The sequence below is a fragment of the Triticum aestivum genome, chromosome 7D, assembly GCF_018294505.1.
Source record: "Triticum aestivum cultivar Chinese Spring chromosome 7D, IWGSC CS RefSeq v2.1, whole genome shotgun sequence".
Lineage (NCBI taxonomy): Eukaryota > Viridiplantae > Streptophyta > Magnoliopsida > Poales > Poaceae > Triticum > Triticum aestivum.
The window spans coordinates 158,769,355-158,787,329 of NC_057814.1; the positions used below are offsets into that span (position 1 = coordinate 158,769,355).

At 45.1% G+C, this 17,975-nt stretch overlaps 1 pseudogene; it reads right to left on the reverse strand.

Annotated features, from left to right (window-relative positions):
- Window positions 1-1,309: 1,309 nt before the first annotated feature.
- Window positions 1,310-10,224, reverse strand: LOC123167054 (DExH-box ATP-dependent RNA helicase DExH12-like; annotated as a pseudogene).
- Between the last annotated feature and the right edge of the window lie 7,751 nt (window positions 10,225-17,975).

The following is a 17,975-nucleotide window of genomic DNA, read 5'->3' on the forward strand; positions in this document are numbered from 1 at the left end:
CCCGTGCACGAGCATAAACAAGCTGCTGCTGGTATGTTGGGAGCTGTGACAAATGGATCAGCATGACATGGCTTGAATCGCGAAGATAAAAACACCATGGAAACAAGCTGCAGCTGGTTGTTGCGGGCTGTGGCCAACACCCGTGACATGACGTGAATCGCAAAGAGAAGAGCATTGTTTTTAACTGGACAAATTATGTGGGTAGAGTTATCCCCTTATCTTTTTTTGGAACAATCCCCTTATCTTCATAGTCAACTTGCATCCTTTCGTCACCGTGGCTACACCACTTTAGATATTGCGTACAAGCAGTATATTATAGTAGACGCGTCACCCAGCGTAATCAGAAAGCACTGTCCCCAACTGCCGCTAAAAATAAAAAAGATCAGAGAAGAGGCTCACCGCTCAGGAGTGCCCCAGGCACTGCTAGTTTACGTCGATTGTTTCGTACTAATTCATCTCACTTTCGTCAGTTTTTGCCATAAATTCAGATCATTTGGCATCTTCCCTTGGAAACAAGTATTGTTGCTAAGTTCCCAGAGGACCCAAATATAACCTCAGCTACTCCTATACCAAGATTTCATCGACTTCATGAACAATTGCAGTCACCGATCCATGAGACTGCAAGTTGACCGAACAGATTGAAATCCGAAGCAAGGCGTTCTTTAATTTATTTTGTATAGGTACCACGGTGCATATTTGTGCCTAAAGACTATTAGGAACTAAATAAATGCCAGCGATCCAATGAAACATGGAACTGATCATCAAACCACCTCAAGTTGGCCTTTGATCAACAAAAATGGCAGGCCATGTGGCCGTGAGCTAGTCAAGTAGGAGTACTTTCTCCGTTGCAAACCGTGAGGCGCCCACACATCGCAAGACTTAGTTTTGACCAAAAAATTAGATAATTAATATGTGAGTTGACACACAAGTGATATTAACTATTCCAACAAGATCCTTTCTGTATCACTTGCTGGTCAAACCTAAATTTTGACATGCATGAACGGCCTTACATTTTGCCACGAATTAAGTACTGCGTGCACGTTCAGTCCTGCCACTCCTTCCAAATTCCAAAAAATGGAGGTCTTCTAGCAATCATCAAACATTCAAGAAAAGACGGATAGTAGTGTATTCTAGCAACAACGGAACATTCTAGAAAATATTGGCTAGTGTAATACAGTTAAGAATCCCTGCACAAATTCAGCTAAAACCAATAGGAACATAAGAGAGAAATTGACAAGATTCAGTTGTGCATTTGTCTTCTTATTTCAGATTCCAGTTTCAGTAGATTTTGATAGTTTTTTATTTTTCCAATTGCATCGAGTAGACTAACCCTTGAGATTATGTGCCAATTTTCTTTCAAAATTTTCATGACCATTAGAAAAGCTTACCAGAGTCGATACTTAGGAAAAACAAAAAAGGTGTTTGTACCAGTGGCACCCCCTCTTGACTGTTGACTTGACTCCACACTCTGTGCATTCTGCTATGCATCCAAAACAAAGAGGTGACTACTTTCGGAGAGAGAAAAAAAATAGTTGCAACTTTCAAAAAAGAAACGGTCGAGCACTTAACTAGTAGCTCATCACTATTTTAAACACCCGCTGCACCTCAGATCCTTGTTAACCTGTTCAAATTAGGATAGCATCAAGCCGTAGCATATGGACAAGTTTTGACACTATTCGAAGACCATAGTTATACAATTCGCGAGGCCTGTTCGTTCAGAGAGTTGTGGGAAATGGCTACACTGTAGAGTGCAGACGCCATGTATCAAACACATACATTGCTCATCCAACAGCGCCAAAACACTATACCCATGCACTATCATTCATGTTTTGACAGTTCAAAAATATATATGATTCAGGTTTTATGTTCATAAATCTGTTCTAGTATATCCACTTCGTGTCACAAACAACCCTAACAGACCAAGAAGCAACACCATGACATGCAAGAATATAGATCTGGTGGTGCAAGTATTGAGCCGTTTGGCTTGCATTCTCCAGGAATAGCAGTGCATACAAGAAACTCAGCATCAGACGTTACCTGAGCAACTACTTCTCTTCGGATCAATCCCCTCCGGCATCCTTCACGTTCACAGTGAACACGTATTCCTGATCAATGCCCAGATAGGAATCTGACATCAAGAAAACCATGTAATCCTTCTTCCCTGCTTCTGCAGGAGCGACGAACTCGAGCTTGAGGCTAGCCCTTTGCAGCACTGCAACCCACTTGATTGCCAGCAACTGGTCGCTGGAGCTATCACCAATCACGAGCCACCAGCCTTCCAGCCTGGGCTTAGGATACCTCGGGGCATGAACTGGCCCAACCTCAGATGGCAAGTTCGTCATGTCACGCTCTAGAGTAACCTGCAAAGTTACAATGCCACTGGCTCTAATATCATCACCTTCACAGACTTCATACGACATTCCGATATTCGGGAGCCGTTCGATGAATCAGTGATGTCCTTGAGCTGAGAGTTTGGTAACTGCAGCAGGTTCTGCATCTTGTCTGCACTCAGCTCGGCAAGATCAAAGATGCTCTCAATGCCATTTTCCTGCCATCTCTCAGTTAACTCCTTGGTGAAGTGGGGGAGTTGAAGCAGCATAGAATCACGATCCCACATGCCTTGTGTCACCATCTGACTAAGCTCCATTGCCTTAAGAGCCAGGCTGAGCCATCCATTGCTGGAGATAACATCAACCAATGACTTGATCAATCTAGGTGCAGGAAGGAGTATCTCCCGTTGGCCGGCTGCCAGGTTCCCTACAACCGTTTGCCTCGAGAAATGTGCTTGCAGCAGCGCGTTCGCCTTGACGTGTACATCATCATTCTTAGAATTCTCAGCAGAAAATCTCTGATGACGAACTAGCGTCTCAATGGATTCTTCCTCACCTCGGCAACTTGGAAGCTCTGCATATTCTGATGCAGAAGCTAGAATCTCCAGGAGACCTTTCATCTTAGTCTTCTGGGTTATCATTGAACTGAACCGTTCGATAGTCTTGTAGCTGATGTAGTAGTACGAGGCTATGAGACCAAGGTTGAGGGGCTTCAGAAACGTATCCTCTTCTATAACCACACACTTGCTTGACTCAAGGTCGTCCAATACTGTCTCCACTAGCTCAGAAAGATGATCAGACACATGCCTGTGACCTGTTCCCTGCAGATTGTAGTAGTTAGGGTTCTTGGTCAGCCTCCGGTACATGAAAGTCCAAGTAAGATAATCCACAGCAGCTTGCTTGTTTTCTACAACACCACAAACAACTTCAGCATTCATATGATCATGCAAATTATGGTGAAGATGGCTCTCAACAGGGAAGGCCTCTGAAAGGAACTTCCTGTGGTATTCCTTGCGAGGTGCATGGCACAATATAAGATAGTTTTAAATAGCGCGCTAAGCCTCTTAGCGGCGGACCTTTTCTAAATGCTATAGCGTGCTATAGCTTCGCTATAGCGAGCTATTTAAAATGTTTGTTCATTTGTTTGGATCAAAGTCTCTCAGCGCAAGACCTTCTGTAAATGCTATAGCGTGCTATAGCGGAGCTATAGCGGGCTATTTAAAACAGTGAATATAACACATTTCCCTGAGTTATCTTGAAGAGGCCTGCTGGCATGACCCATCATTTGTAGCAGATCACTGACTGGATAGTCAGTGACACTGCCCCACCCATCAGAATACTGTGTTCCCATCACAACAACCAAATGGGAAGGCAGTGATCTTCCCCAGCACATTGTGCTGCTCACGACACACACTTGGATCTTCCCACAAAGGAACAGCTGAGTCACAACTTCCTGATCAAGATCACTTAGAGCCTCATGCAAGTAGCCTACACCACATTTCAGCATATTTACAAGCGTTTCTTCATTGACACCTCTCGTGTACGTATCCATCTCATCTTCTGACCCAAGAAGGAAAGGTGTTCCACAACCTTCAGCATTTGAGTATGCGCACAAGTCCAACGCAGTAAACCTTGCGTGCTTCATTGCCGGTACAAATACCAGTGCAGGCTTACCATGCTTTGCATGTTGTCTGATAGCATTGTACGTAGGCTTTGCCATTGCTTGCATCCTTGCTTCAAAGTTTGCTATGTCCACACCCTGAATGTGTATTTCTAAAGGTACCGCCGCACTGCTGGAGGGAAATTGAAAAGGCCATGAGAGGTGGCACCAATCCACTCTCCGAGATCTTTAGCATTCGCAAGTGATGCTGAAAGCGCTACGATCCGGATGTTGCTGCAGGTATGATTTGCAATACACCTCATCCTTGAAACAATGATATCCAAAACATGTCCCTTCTCAGATCCAATTAGGTGAAGCTCATCGACAATGAATAAACCGACCTGTTGGATGTGTTTCCTCTGTTTCCACCGGCGTGAGAGTGAATCCCACTTCTCATGAGTGCTAATAATAATTTCCCCTTTATCAAGAAGCTTCAAATCACGTGCAGTTTCACCAGTTAGCTCAACTACACAGGCGAATTCTCCAAATTTCATCTCCCAGTCCCTGTATCTTTCTTTCGCCAGAGCTTCAATAGGCGCTATATACACAATTCGCATGTTGGTTTCACCAGATACTGCCTTTTGGTGGTTCCTTAGTATCGCAAACTCCGCACATATGGTCTTCCCGCTGCCTGTTGGAGCAGCAACCAAAACACTATGATCACTGTTATACAAGACACTGAACACTTGAGTCTGGATGGGGTTGAAATGTTTCCAGGCACTATAAAGGCCTTCATATCGTGCATTCCTCAGTGCGGTAACAGGTAGTGGTTGCAGATCAAGCAATTCGGTTGGTGGAGCATGTTTGTCTGGAAGAACCAAGTGCCTAAATGAGACTGGAAGAATTGTCCGAGATCCAAGCCACTTGTCAGATACGACGTGTATAAAGTACAGAGGGGGCAATGGCTCATATATTGGCACTGTGAAATTAAGTGTATGATCTTCATTCAGTCGTTGTTTCTTAAGCGTGAAGTATTCATGGTGAAGAATGCACTCGCTGTCATTGTCCTCAACAAGAATCCAAAAAGGTTCAACATATCCATGTATCTTATCATCCCACTGGAAATCAGGTGTAAGAGTCAGCTCAAAACCCAAAACTGTACGAGTAATTGGTTGGACATGGGCTGAAAGGTTCAACTTTGGTAACTGGTGGATGCACTGGTATAACCGCCTCCCCATCTTGGGATAACGGATCAGCTCACCAATTTCCTGTGATGATAGGTCAAAGTACCTCTCCCAAGCCAATTCCTTTTTCTCCAGTTTCATCAGGATTTCATTTGGAATGCCAGGAAACTGGCGCAAAGGAGTTTGGACACTCCACATCTGCTTATCAATCATCGTGCAAAGATTCAGAGCCTTCTCTGCTAGTTGAGACCATCCTCTCTTCAAAACTATCTCAAATATTGCTCTTGAGAGGCGACCAGCACTCTGCATCATGGAGAATAAAAACAAATATGTAAGAACAATAACTAAATAAGCAAGCAATTCAAATCAGGAGCTGCATTCAGAAGAAGGAACATGTTACCTGTTTGATATAGACCATATCAGAGCCAAGGGAGAGGCCCTCTAGCTTAAGCCCAGAAATATATGCTTGGAGCAGAACATTGATCTTTGTGCTGGGCTCCTCCAAGCTCTCTTTCACAGGAATCGGCACACGATCCAAAATCTTTTCCAGCTCCATCTTCTCATCTTTTCTGACACTAACATACTTAAATTCCTCACTAAGAGAGAACAATTGGCACAGCTCAATGTAACCCATCGTAGGCTTCAGGTACTCGTTGTAAGTTGAAATAGTCCTGTGACTAATATAGCTCCCTAGGTCAGTAGCCTGAAAGTATCCAGTTCTCTTATCATACTTCAAATTATTCCTATCCAATAGATTTGCAGCTGAGTGTACCTGCAGCAGCACAGAAGTACAGGAATCAGCAATGGAACAGGAGAACAATATTAAAGCACAAGCATACAACACCTTACGAATATATGGATGACACTTCCCTACAGCTTTGCACCAGTATCAAGATTGCGAGTTCAATACTTCCATTAACAGTGTTTCTTTGCTACCCTACAAACACATCTGGTGACAAGACTCTGCTCCAAAGAGACAACAGAACAAAATATGAACCCACGCAAGCAGACGCGCTTTTTGCTGTTCCCAGGGGCAGCATCCAATTATAAATCACTCTCCCTCCGTTCACTATTATAAGATGTTCTAACTTTTTTCTAAATGGGATGTATGTAGGCACGTTTTAGTGTGTTTGTTCACTCATTTCAGTCCGTATGTAGTCCATATTGAAATATCCAAAACAGCTTATGATAGTGAATGGAGGGAGTACCTTTACTATGATGCTACTGTCTAATTTGATGTAGCCATTTCACTGCATGGGAAATAACTTCACACCAATATAGTACTCCCTCTGTACCAAAATATATGACGTTTTTTGGTTTTGCATAGTGCATAAAAAACGAATTATATTTTGTTACGGAGGGAGTATCTTATTGTAATGGCCCAAGGACGACATTACTACATTCCATTGAAAACACAGTATTGTATGAACGTAACATTTCAATGTACCCAGGAAAATTTTCAGGAGAGATCATTTATGCTCAACAACTGTTCGACACTAGGATTTGAAGACACCACAAACATATTCGGACACAGCTTAGAAAAAAACCTAGGAAACAGGTGGCAATATAAACATGCAATTAGAGGATATATTCAAGCACAATAGCCAACACGATGCTGGATAAATAAAATAAAAGGACATGTAATTACTATGAACCTTCAAAAAACAGAACATAAGTATGGCATGTGCTTACCAAGTCAGCTCTCCTTTCATCTAGTGTTCTGTCTCTCTCCATGATATCTTCAGGTAGGCCATACAATGTTGGATTCCGGAGCATCCGGATGTAGAGGTAAGTGTATCCAAGCCACGAGCATGCCTCCTGGGCATTCTGAATAGTTCCAAGAACAATCTCTGCATTTAACTGATCGGCCAGTTTGGATATAAACTGACTCTCAATAGGCAGCTGTTGATTCATAAGAGACAGGTAGTATTGCAATTCACTGTGGCTTGTTAAGATTATACCCTCTCCATGTGTGTCATACTGAGGCCTGCCTGCACGACCAAGCATCTGCATGACATCCAGCGGACTTAGTTCTGTCCAAGCGCCCTTTTCTGAATTGTAAATCTGGGTACCCTTTATAATAACAGTGTGTGCAGGTAGATTGACACCCCATGCAAGGGTGGCTGTCGAAATAAGGACCTGTATATGCTTATCAACAAAAAGTTTCTCAACAAGTTCACGGTCTACCCTTGCCAACCCAGCATGATGAATAGCAAACCCATATGGCAAAAGGTCTTTAAGGTCACTACTTTTGACAAGTTCTGCATGAGCACAAAGGATCTCTTGACTTGCACTGTCATCCTTCAGAAAGCGAGCCAACACGTCATTAGCCAATGCAGTGTCTCTGATGGCACGAGCAGTTTGCGCTGTCTCCTTCCTTGAGTGCACAAATATAAGCACTTGGTGCTTACCAGCAGCAGCCATAACCTTCTCATAACAAATCTCATTCATCAACTGAAACCTCTGCAGTGGCTTCCTCGCTGTGATTCCGATGTACTGTTGAGCTAGAGGGCAAGGTCGGTAACTGTTATCAAAATGGAAGAGACCGCCTGAGCAAACACGCAAGAATACCGCAATATCTTCATAATTTGGGAGAGTTGCAGAGAGGCCAACTAGGCGGATATGTTCCCTGGTCATTTCAATCTGCCGTACTGTTCTAGAAACAATACTCTCCAGCACAGGCCCTCTGTTATCATGGAGTAGATGGATCTCATCAATGATTAGAAGCTTTACCAGTTGAGTATAGATTCTATCACCTGATTTCCTTGTGACAATATCCCATTTCTCAGGTGTAGTGACAATTATCTGTGTCTCATCAATCTGTTGTTTGGTCAGGTTCTGATCTCCACTAAGCTCACTAACAGTGACATTGTACTCTTTCAGCCGCGCTGACAAATTTCCAACAACTTCAGCAACCAAAGCTTTCATTGGGGCCACATAGACAATTTTGTACTTTGTATTATCAAATTCACCATCCTTCATATGCAAACCAATCTGCTGAAGAATTGTAAGCACGGCCACATTGGTTTTCCCAGCACCCGTTGGAGCACAGAGAAGGATGTTATCTGGTTTGTAAAGGGCAGTATCATAAACCTTGCTCTGAACTCTATTAAGTTGAGTCATCCCAGCAAAAGCTGGTCGGGCCCACTCTGGCATATCAGATATCTTCACAATCTTCTCTGCAGATTCATATGGCATAGGTCGCAAGGCTGGCACATGGACTTCCTCGTAACCCCTCTGAGGGGTTCTAAATGATCCTGGAGGAAGTTCACATTTTTTGTTGGACATCAAGAGACTACCTTGGTGGAAAGAAAGGTTATCAAGATCAAGCAGCTGCCTCTGGCCTTTGAACCATCCACTTTTGATATCAACTGCCTTACTATCCCTCGCACCATCAGTCCCAGCGCTGTTATTTTTTAGGAGCCTCTTAGCCTCATCCCTGATACTTCTCTCCAGATTCTTCTGCCTCTCCTTTGCAGATGCTCTCGTTGCATGTAGCTGCTCCAAAATTGGAGCTAATCTTGGGTTACTCATCATCTCTTCTGCTATCTTCTTCCGCTGTTCCTGATCTTCAGCCCTGGCTAAGAAGGTACACCAAACTATCTTGAGTCGGTTGTGAAGCAGCAATTTAATGAGATCAAAATTCTTGTAGTCCAGCAGCGTGACAAGCCGATTCTCAACATCTCTGTCGTCACCCTCAGCGATCACCTTCAAGATCTCCTCGGCAAGCTTCTGGCTGTGCTGGGGGTCGATATCTTCATATGCTTGTGATATCTTCCTCTGAAGCCAGTAAGCATCAATGTCTTGCACGTCTAAAGTCAGATCCTTGTTGCAGCTCTGCAGATCATCGTCATACAACTCACCACCCGTTTGCATAGTTCCAGGAACGTTCAACTCGACAAGGTCATCTTCATTCTCACCATCCAGCTCATCTTGCACCTGATCAAGACAAGCAAATGAAAACCCTGTAAGTTCATGTAAGATGCTTCAGTGAGGAAAATCAACAGAGAAATTCTAGACAGAAGATTCAGCTAGATGTGCATACCTGATAAAGGTTATGCTCCTTATCATCCTCATCCTCTTCGAACTCAACAGTAATGCCAATATCATCATCGAATGGCATGTCTGTGCCATCACCAGAAGGCACACCGGCAGAATCATGGAAATCCGTGATGAGCTTCCCAATGGAGACGAGCTGGTGGAACATCTGACCCGAGACAGGGTTGATGAGCTTCTCTATTACCTTCTTCTTGTCAGGGTTCCTGATCCTGTCGTCCTTGAGAGCGGCAAGCACCTCGTCCGCGGCATCGCCAAGCACGTCGAGGGGCTGCCCGCCGAGCTGCCGCTGGATGACGCTGAGCAGCGCCTCGTAGGCGGTGCGCGTCTCCCTGGTCCGGGGCTTGTAGAGGGCGTCGTGCGCGAGCGAGAGCACGTTGTCCTCGGGCCGCACGGAGCCGCGGCGCACGCGCTTGGCGTCGCGGTGGGGGAGGTCGGCGGAGGCCGCATCCCGGGCCTTCTTCCCGCGGGACTCGCCTCGCTTCTCCTCTAGCCCGGGAGGCCTGGTCCGGACGGCGCGGTCGCCGAAGCTCCTCGCGCGGATCCTGCCGCTGAGGGTCTGCGGCTCGCCGGTGGGCTCGTGATGCGCGTCGCGGGGGCGCGAGCCGGTGTTGACGACGAGGTTGGAGTTGGCGCCGTAGTCGTACTGCCTCGAGCGCGCGCGCGCATCGGCGCCACCGCCCGGGCTCTCCATGGCTGCAGCTCGGGTCGCGGAAGAGCGGGGAGGAATTAGTTGGGCACCGGCCCAATGTGGATCGAATCGGAGAGGTCGGGCTAGGATTGGGAGGGAGAGGAGGGAGGGCTCGTTACCTTGGGTTCGGCGAGTGGAGCGCCGGCTCGGCGCCTCCCCGTCGACGCGTGGCTCCTGGGGGAGGAGCTGCGGCGTCCGGTGGCAGCGCGTCGGAGGCGGGGAAGAGGGGTTTGGGGTTTGATCTGTGGCGACGGTGCGGGAGACTGGTGCTATAGGAGACGAGCCATGGTCGGTTGGAGGCGAAGCGCGTGCGGAACCGACTATGGCGAGCGGGCGCGCGGAACCGACTATGGCGCGCGGGCGTGGCCGGAGGCGGGGCAGCGGGTCAACGGGGTCGACCTCGTGGGCTCATGATCACCGGCATTTTTTTTTTGTTTGAGGAACCGGCACTTCTTCACTCTTTCACGAGCAGGCCATCCAAAGCCCAACAAGCCCAGAAGCAGAGGCCCATTTACAAGGTGATGGCCAGGCTGACCTGTTTTTTCTAAACACCAGCCCGTTTCCCCTTTTCCTTTCCTGACGTGCCTTTTTTTTAAAAAAAACAAGGTTTTCCACTGGTTCATATATTTTTTTTAAATGCAACCAAATTCCTAACAATTCATCTCCTCATAAGTGCCACAGCAGCACGATAACATCAACTTGTAAAAGCAAAAGGAGCAAAAACAAAACAAAGTTAACGCCATCAGCACGGGATCACAGATCTGAGAAGGAGATAAGTAGAGGTCTCGTTAGACCAGTTGGTGTTCTTATAAGAAGGTATCTTAGCGGGGCTTGTCTGTAGTAGATCACCAAGCGATCCTCAACAATTCGCCTCTCTTCTTGTCCAGATACATATGTTGGGTCCATTAGAGCGAAGTGTGCGGATTTGCATAACAACTCCACACACGCAACTCCCTTTCCATGCAGCAATGTACCTCCCTAATACTTCTCCAGGTCTGATGAGGACATGACTACCTTGAATACGACCAAAAATATTGCATACATGCATATTTGTCAGGTGATTTCTAGTGCAAACTATTCAATAATCTATTTATGTTATCCAGAACAAAAATACTTCACACACTTTTGTGTTTTGTCTAATTGCAGGTGTATGGGACATTTGTACAATCCACATATGAAGATAAGGCAAAAGGAGAAGTTTAGGTTCTGTTCAAAAAGTCCTCTCACGTCATTTTTGGGCCAAGAGAAGATAGAGTCCAAGTCTCTCACGTTCTGGATTCAGATTCGGACTGCACAGACATACCTGACTCAAAACGCCAACAACTTTTTCATACGGACTCCGAATTGGGTGATTCTTTTTTTGTTGGAAACTAGATTTCGTGCTCTTTCCAACCCAATTGGATTCACCTTTAAATTCGTCCGGAGCATTGAGTTATGGTCGAAACAATCTGACGTTGCACCAGAATCCGAGTCAAACTACAAGTCCAAAGGTGTTGCATCACCTCCACTTGGGCCCATGAGCCTTGTACGACCTAGGCTTGGTTTTAGGCTGCCTTGGGACGTCCTCCCACCTCCTTGGCCGCCACCCCTTGCTCCTATATAAGTAGATCCATCTAGTAGCTTTTTCCTTGAAATTTGTTTAGTTAAAAGTTAGCCATTGCAACTTCGTGTACTTCGTTTGTGTCCAACGACCAGACCAAAACCGCTAACGGATTCCCACCACTATCAATACTTCATATATATTCACAATATTCAGATTGCATTATCATATTCTTGCTCGTTCTTCGATTGCTTGCAGGAATAGACCTTCGTGGTCAGGCTGATCGTGCTTCCGGCATCGTCAGTAACCTCAGGAGATTGGTTTAGCGATTGGTAAGGCGCAACGTCGTGCACGTTTGTAGTCGGATCGTCAAAGTCGTCTCCACCAAATCGATAGTTATCATCTCATCGAAAGATCGGGACACCTTTGCCTCTATCAAGGTCTCGCTCGAAAGCACAAGTCATTTTGATTTATTTTTTCGTAAGGTCCACATGGTAGTTGCGCTAAAAATGTTAAGAAAAACAAAATAACATTTTTTTTTCTTATACTACCACTTAAAACTGAATGCAAGTTTCTACCTATAACAACAACAAAAAGATCAAAGAGGAACAACCACATATGTGTTGCGACACCATGATAAAAATATCTCGTGTAGATTCAAACTCCAACATAAAATACATGTCATGTCATCCACCTCTCGACATTTAGATAAGTTGTTTTTGATCATGAGACGTTTTTAACCAAAAGCCAGAATAAGATATGGGTTGTTAGGGGAACAACAATGTCCCAAATTTGTGGAGAATAAATTTGCATAGCACCACCAAAGTTAACTGAAGAGTAGAAAGACTGTGAGGTATAAACCTAGATGAGCTCACATCACAGATAATTTCATCATCTTTGTCCTAAAGTGGATAAAGTGGAATGTGTTGTTTAAGAGAAAACTACAAATTCACAGTTTCTTGATCGACACATTGTCAAAAGGATAATTTCAAACCATGTCCATCACAAACTTTAGGAACACTAGATCTTGTTCATTATTAGGAACACTAGAATTACTGATAAAACGCAGCTAAAAAGGGCAATAGATGCAGAAAATAATGAAACACCTCAGGTGCTTGAATTTTTAGTTCGTCTTGGTCGATTTTCTCTCTCCCTGTCCAAGTCATTGCATAAAAATCAAACGGTTGCTCCTCTTCGCCCTCCTCCATCCCCGTGCCACTTGTCATCCTCTTCCTCCGAGAAATGAAATTTCTTCGCCTAGCCACGATTTCACCTCTCCTCGTGCCTTGCCTAGATGAGTTCTAGTTTGAGCCTTCGTCAGTGATATTGCGGTGTCCCCTCTACTGCACAAGCTCATTCTAATCCTACTGGAGGTCAGAGCTAAAAGCCCTCCTATTGTAAGTGCATCTAGTGCCACCCCTAGTTGGTTTTGAAGTATTGACGACAAACCTGGTTGAGGGACTAATGTGTTTGTGAGAATTGTAGGATAACACAAGTAGTAGTCCCTCATTGAGTCGGTTTACCTACCGGAGATGACCCCTAAAAATGTATGAAGACATTGAAGACAATGGTGGTATGTGAAGATATTCACATTGAAGACTATGACAAGAGAAGGCATTGCGTGAAGACTATGGAGCGCGAAGACTTAGTTGTTTCGTTGTTTCCTTTTCTTCTTTGTTGAGTCGTAGGAACCACCGTACTGTTAAGTGGGGTCCCAGTGAACAAAGTCAGAGTGACTGAAGTGATGCTCAACCAAAATCCTATGTCTTCGAGCGAAGACAATGAGAGCAAATCTTATCCAGAGCTGGATGAGTCAGCTTTACTTGTAGCCCAAGTAAAGTTGCCGCGTGTGTTTGAAATCTGACCGTTGGAACACGTGTCAGTTCCTTAGTGACCCAGGGTCATTTCGGACAAATCAGGTCAGGTTGCCTAGTGGCTATAAATAGCCCACCCCCTACACCATAAATTGGTGGCTGCTCAGAGTTAGTGCACGACTTTTGTCGTTTGAGAGCAACCCACCTCCGAAGCTTTTGAGAGAGAGAAATCCTTGCGAGGACAAAGCACAAACACCCAGAGCCAAAGAGTGTTAGGCATCACTGAAGTCTTTCTGTCCGCGTGACCTGAAGACTTGTTACACTTGAGGACTGTGAATCCTCCAGCCGGTTAGGCGTCGCGTTCTGAGCATCCAAGAGTCATTGTGGATCGCCGGTGAACGAAGTCTGTGAAGGTTTGGAAGTCTACCTTGAAGACTTACCAGAGTGATTGGGCGAGGACTGGGTGTCCTTAGCTCAAGGGGAATAAGGTGAAGACGCGGTCTTCTGAGTTGAATCTCTGCCTCCCTAACCAGACGTACAGTTGTCACAACAACTGGAACTGGTCCAACAAATCCCGTGTCCTCAACAAGTGACTGGTTCTATCCTCTCCCTCTCCTTACTTACAGTTCGTCTTCATGAAGTCATTGCCTATTTGCTTTACCTATTTGTCTTCACTGTGTGACTACTATCGTTGTTTGGCTTCATACCATCTTCCATCCTGATCCTTACTACCTAGCTGCTATTAGTCTTCGTGTTTTCACTTTATTGCATACTTGACTATGGGTTGCTTAGTGTAGTTTACCTTCCGCTGCATATCAATAGGTTCATTTCTATTGTTTGTCTTCGAAACTCTCATGTTTTGAAGACTTTCATAAAAATCGCCTATTCACCCCCCTCTAGTCGATAACTAGCACTTTCACCTATCCGAACCTGCTAAACCTCCGACTCACTTCCATCGTCGTAGTCGTTTTCTGTTCGTCCACGGCTCGGCCTAGCGAGAATGTCATTGTCTACCATGACACCCTTTTCTCATGCTCGGAGCTCTGCACGCCTGCCCTTCTTCCTCCTCTGGAAATTGACTGCCACCAAAAAAATTCCATGCACCTGATGATTAGCAAACAAAACATAATTGGACAGAGGATTATACATACGATTAGATATGATTGGTCAAGGAAATCTAGAGTTTGTGACCACTAGCATTAATCCTTTTGATCCAAGACCCCAAAAGCCTCGAGTTAAAATTGCAAAGGTTATAGAGGCCCAAGCCTATTTTGAGTTTTTACCAATCAAAGTCACGATGGGAATGGGCCGGCCCACTCCAGCTCAGACCTGGTCCCCTCCGGCCCCTTTGTTCTCCTTAGGGACATGCAACCGACCGAATGGTCCAATATCAAGTAGCCTCATGTTCCATTGGGCAACATCATTCGCCCGATTTTAATATTGGATTGCACAAAAACAATGAGCTTTCATACATCAGTATTATTTCAACTAGCATTATATAGTTAAAAGATTTTTAGTAAGTTAAGATATTTAGAATGTATTTGTTCAAAAGAAAAAGATGCAACTTCGTTAGTATTTCTACCATGAATCATTTGCAACATAAAATAGCATATTTGTAACTCTGAAACAAATGCAGTCTTGGATTCGTAGTTTGAAGAGATCATATAAGCACAAGGGTAACAACCTTGCAAAGGTATGTGCATTGCAACGACGAGACTTGATTTTCTACCATGCACGGGAGGTCCCGTGCATGGTCTAGTTGGCACTTTTTGTAGAATACCCTATTCATACGTCTAGAACTATGCATCAACATTAAGTGATACATGGGCCCAATAATGCAAATTAAATGTCATCCCTGTGCGGAGCCAGTCTATCTATACAAAAGCTAGCATTTTATTTTCTTGTGAGATATTAATTCATCAATATATTTTGAATATTAATTGCATATTAAAATAGTTTCAAATATTTAAATTCCTAACGACATGCTCTTTAAAACAAGGTTAATATTGAATATATTTTAATTGAATTTCAATTTCATCAGCATATTTCACTCATTTTTTTAAACTGATTTAACTCATTTTAAAAAGCATATTCCAGTCATTTAAAATAATCATGTATCTCAAAATGTTGACTTTACACATTCCAAAAAATGCTTTTACTCAGTTGGAACAAACTATTTGCTTAATTCAGAAAAACGATTTCACCAATTTCAATAAAATAATTTCACTCAATTTTTATTTGTATTTCACTCATTGAAAATCATTTCAATAACTGATTTAATCATTAAAAATTTCTAAAGGTTGAAATTATAACGTGTTTAGAATATATCCAAGGTTGATCTTGTTCTAAAGGTCTTGATGCGACGCGTTCAAATATATAAAAACTTCCAAAAAAGGAATTTTGGTTTCAAAGATATTAGATTTTGTAAAGGAAACTAAAAATGATGGATTTTGAGAGGAAGAGAGGAGATGTTGTCAGCCATGCATGTGTCACAGTTTGTGTGTGAGAGAGAGAAACGCATGCATGGCATTAAGTGGACTGACATGATACAATGCTATATTAATGCGAATGGCATACTCTATACGTAGCATAGTTTGCATGCACTCGAATCTCCAGCATAATCCAGCGATGGATGCATGCACTGGACCTCCGGTGCATGGGAGAATCGCTTTTCTCGCGACACTACAACCTTGAGCTACTAAAATTGGATCGACCCGCTTGTTCAGTTTTCTTATGAAGCCGACTCAGTGACCCATCGGCCTTAAAATTACGGAAATGCTAAAAATATGATATCGATTTTTAAGCATGGCAAAAAAATGTTTTAGGGCTAATTACGTACGTGTCGTGGGTATGATAATTTTCTTCAGCAAGCATGACAAGTACCGATAAAAAAATTGAATATGTTAGGATTTCCACTCTTGTTGAAGAGAATTGCCAGGCTCACAACTCGTAATTTGTTATAAAGACGTTTGATTTACCATATTTAAAAGTCTAACGTCAGATTTGCAGCGATGTTCTAAAATTTACAACTTCGAATGTAACGTCGGTCCATTCCCGTCGTGAGATCAAACCCAGTTGGCAAGACGACTTGAGTTGGCAGCTCGAAAGCGACATCCGGCCGGAGGCCAACGGAGAACGACCATGTGTCACAGTTGGAACTCTCTGGTCGCTTCACCGGCGAGACACCTGTGTACTCTGGCTCCTTTGTTTAGTGCTAAAGCGTCGCGAGTCACTCACGGGTTAGGTTTGATTCTCCACGTGGATAGGAGTGGCAGCATATGTTGTCAAGATGGTGAATTCAGATATATTGTTTGTAATATTTTATAAGGTTCTCGAAAATAATCAATAAAATAGCCGATCTCCCAGATGCAGAGGCGAGAGGTCATCCTCCTTTTTTTTAAAAAAGTTTGATTCTCCATAAACTCGAAGGATCAAATGAGCAGCATAACATCACTCCTCACTCCTTGAACCGTGCCTACCGTTTCGTATGCTCGAATCACGTAACGGAGCTGGCCGCTTTAACGTCGTGTGTACTAGTACTTCACAGAACTCACGACGAGCGCTTGAAGTGCTGGCCAGAATGGACGATCGCGTCTCGGTTATTGAAGCAGACAAGGACAGCCCTTTCTCGTGTTGCAGCGTTAGGGCATCTACAACGCCAATCCTTTTAATACGCATGATTCAAGACATGTTTTGTTATCAAACACGGACCTGTATCGGTCCAACCCACAATGAGAAATAAACTATGAGGCGTCCGGGACACTGCCACGTCCGTTCCTAACTACTATTCTGATCCCAAAAAAAAAAATTCACCCGCCTCTCCCGCACATTTAATCCGATGCACGCGCCGTTTCCCGTGTCGCATCAATGCCGGCCTAGGGCATGCAACGGCCGGCATTGATGCCACGTGATGTGACCGGACAGGAGCTGACCGGCGCGACCTTTTAGGAGCCACCGCTTCAATGTGGACGCAGCTTCCTGAAGAACCAACTCCAGCCGCTGCGCCGCATCGAAGCGGTTAACCGTCCGTTCGCATGGCCTGGCAGAGGCTATATAAGCCGTGCTCCGGTGCCGTCCACATCACACTCTGCATGTCCTTGTCCTCACCTCCCCTCTTCCTTCACAACTCGGCGATGGGTAAGTCGTGGGCCTCGGTGGCGGCAGGCGGCGGCTCCGGAACGGGGTCCGGAGGTTCATGGTGAGGCCGCCCTCGAACTCCGGGGCCGTCGTCCTTAACTGCAACTGGCTTCTTGGAGAAGGTGGAGATCATTATCTTCTCTGTCGATGAGGAGGACCAACCGCCGCAGCAGTCGCTGATGTTGCAGGGCGCAGTCTACGCCGTTACTGACGAGGAGTACGGGCAGCGGATGGAGCTCATGCTCCGTCGCTCCGTCCTTCACGTCAACGACCCGATGACGCCACCGGAGACGCTCCTTCACGTCAAGTCGGAGCCTGCATCCCCTACCCATTGTCCCCTGTGCAACCACGGCGGCCAAATCGGACGCTGCGTGAAGGAGGAGCGGCGCTCTCCGTTGCCCCGCCGCGTCAAGAAGGAGCGGCGCTGCCACCGCCCCCAATGCGACTGCCGCGAAGGCGGGTGGTCGCCTTCGCCACTACCTCTGCGGCGACAGCAGCTTGTCCTCCCGGAGTGCCCTAACGACGCCTGAGTACGCCGACAGGGAGCGACGACGACGGGACAGGCGCAACGCAGCGCGTCGGTCGGAGTTCGCCGACTTCGACGTCCCGCCGCCACACATCGA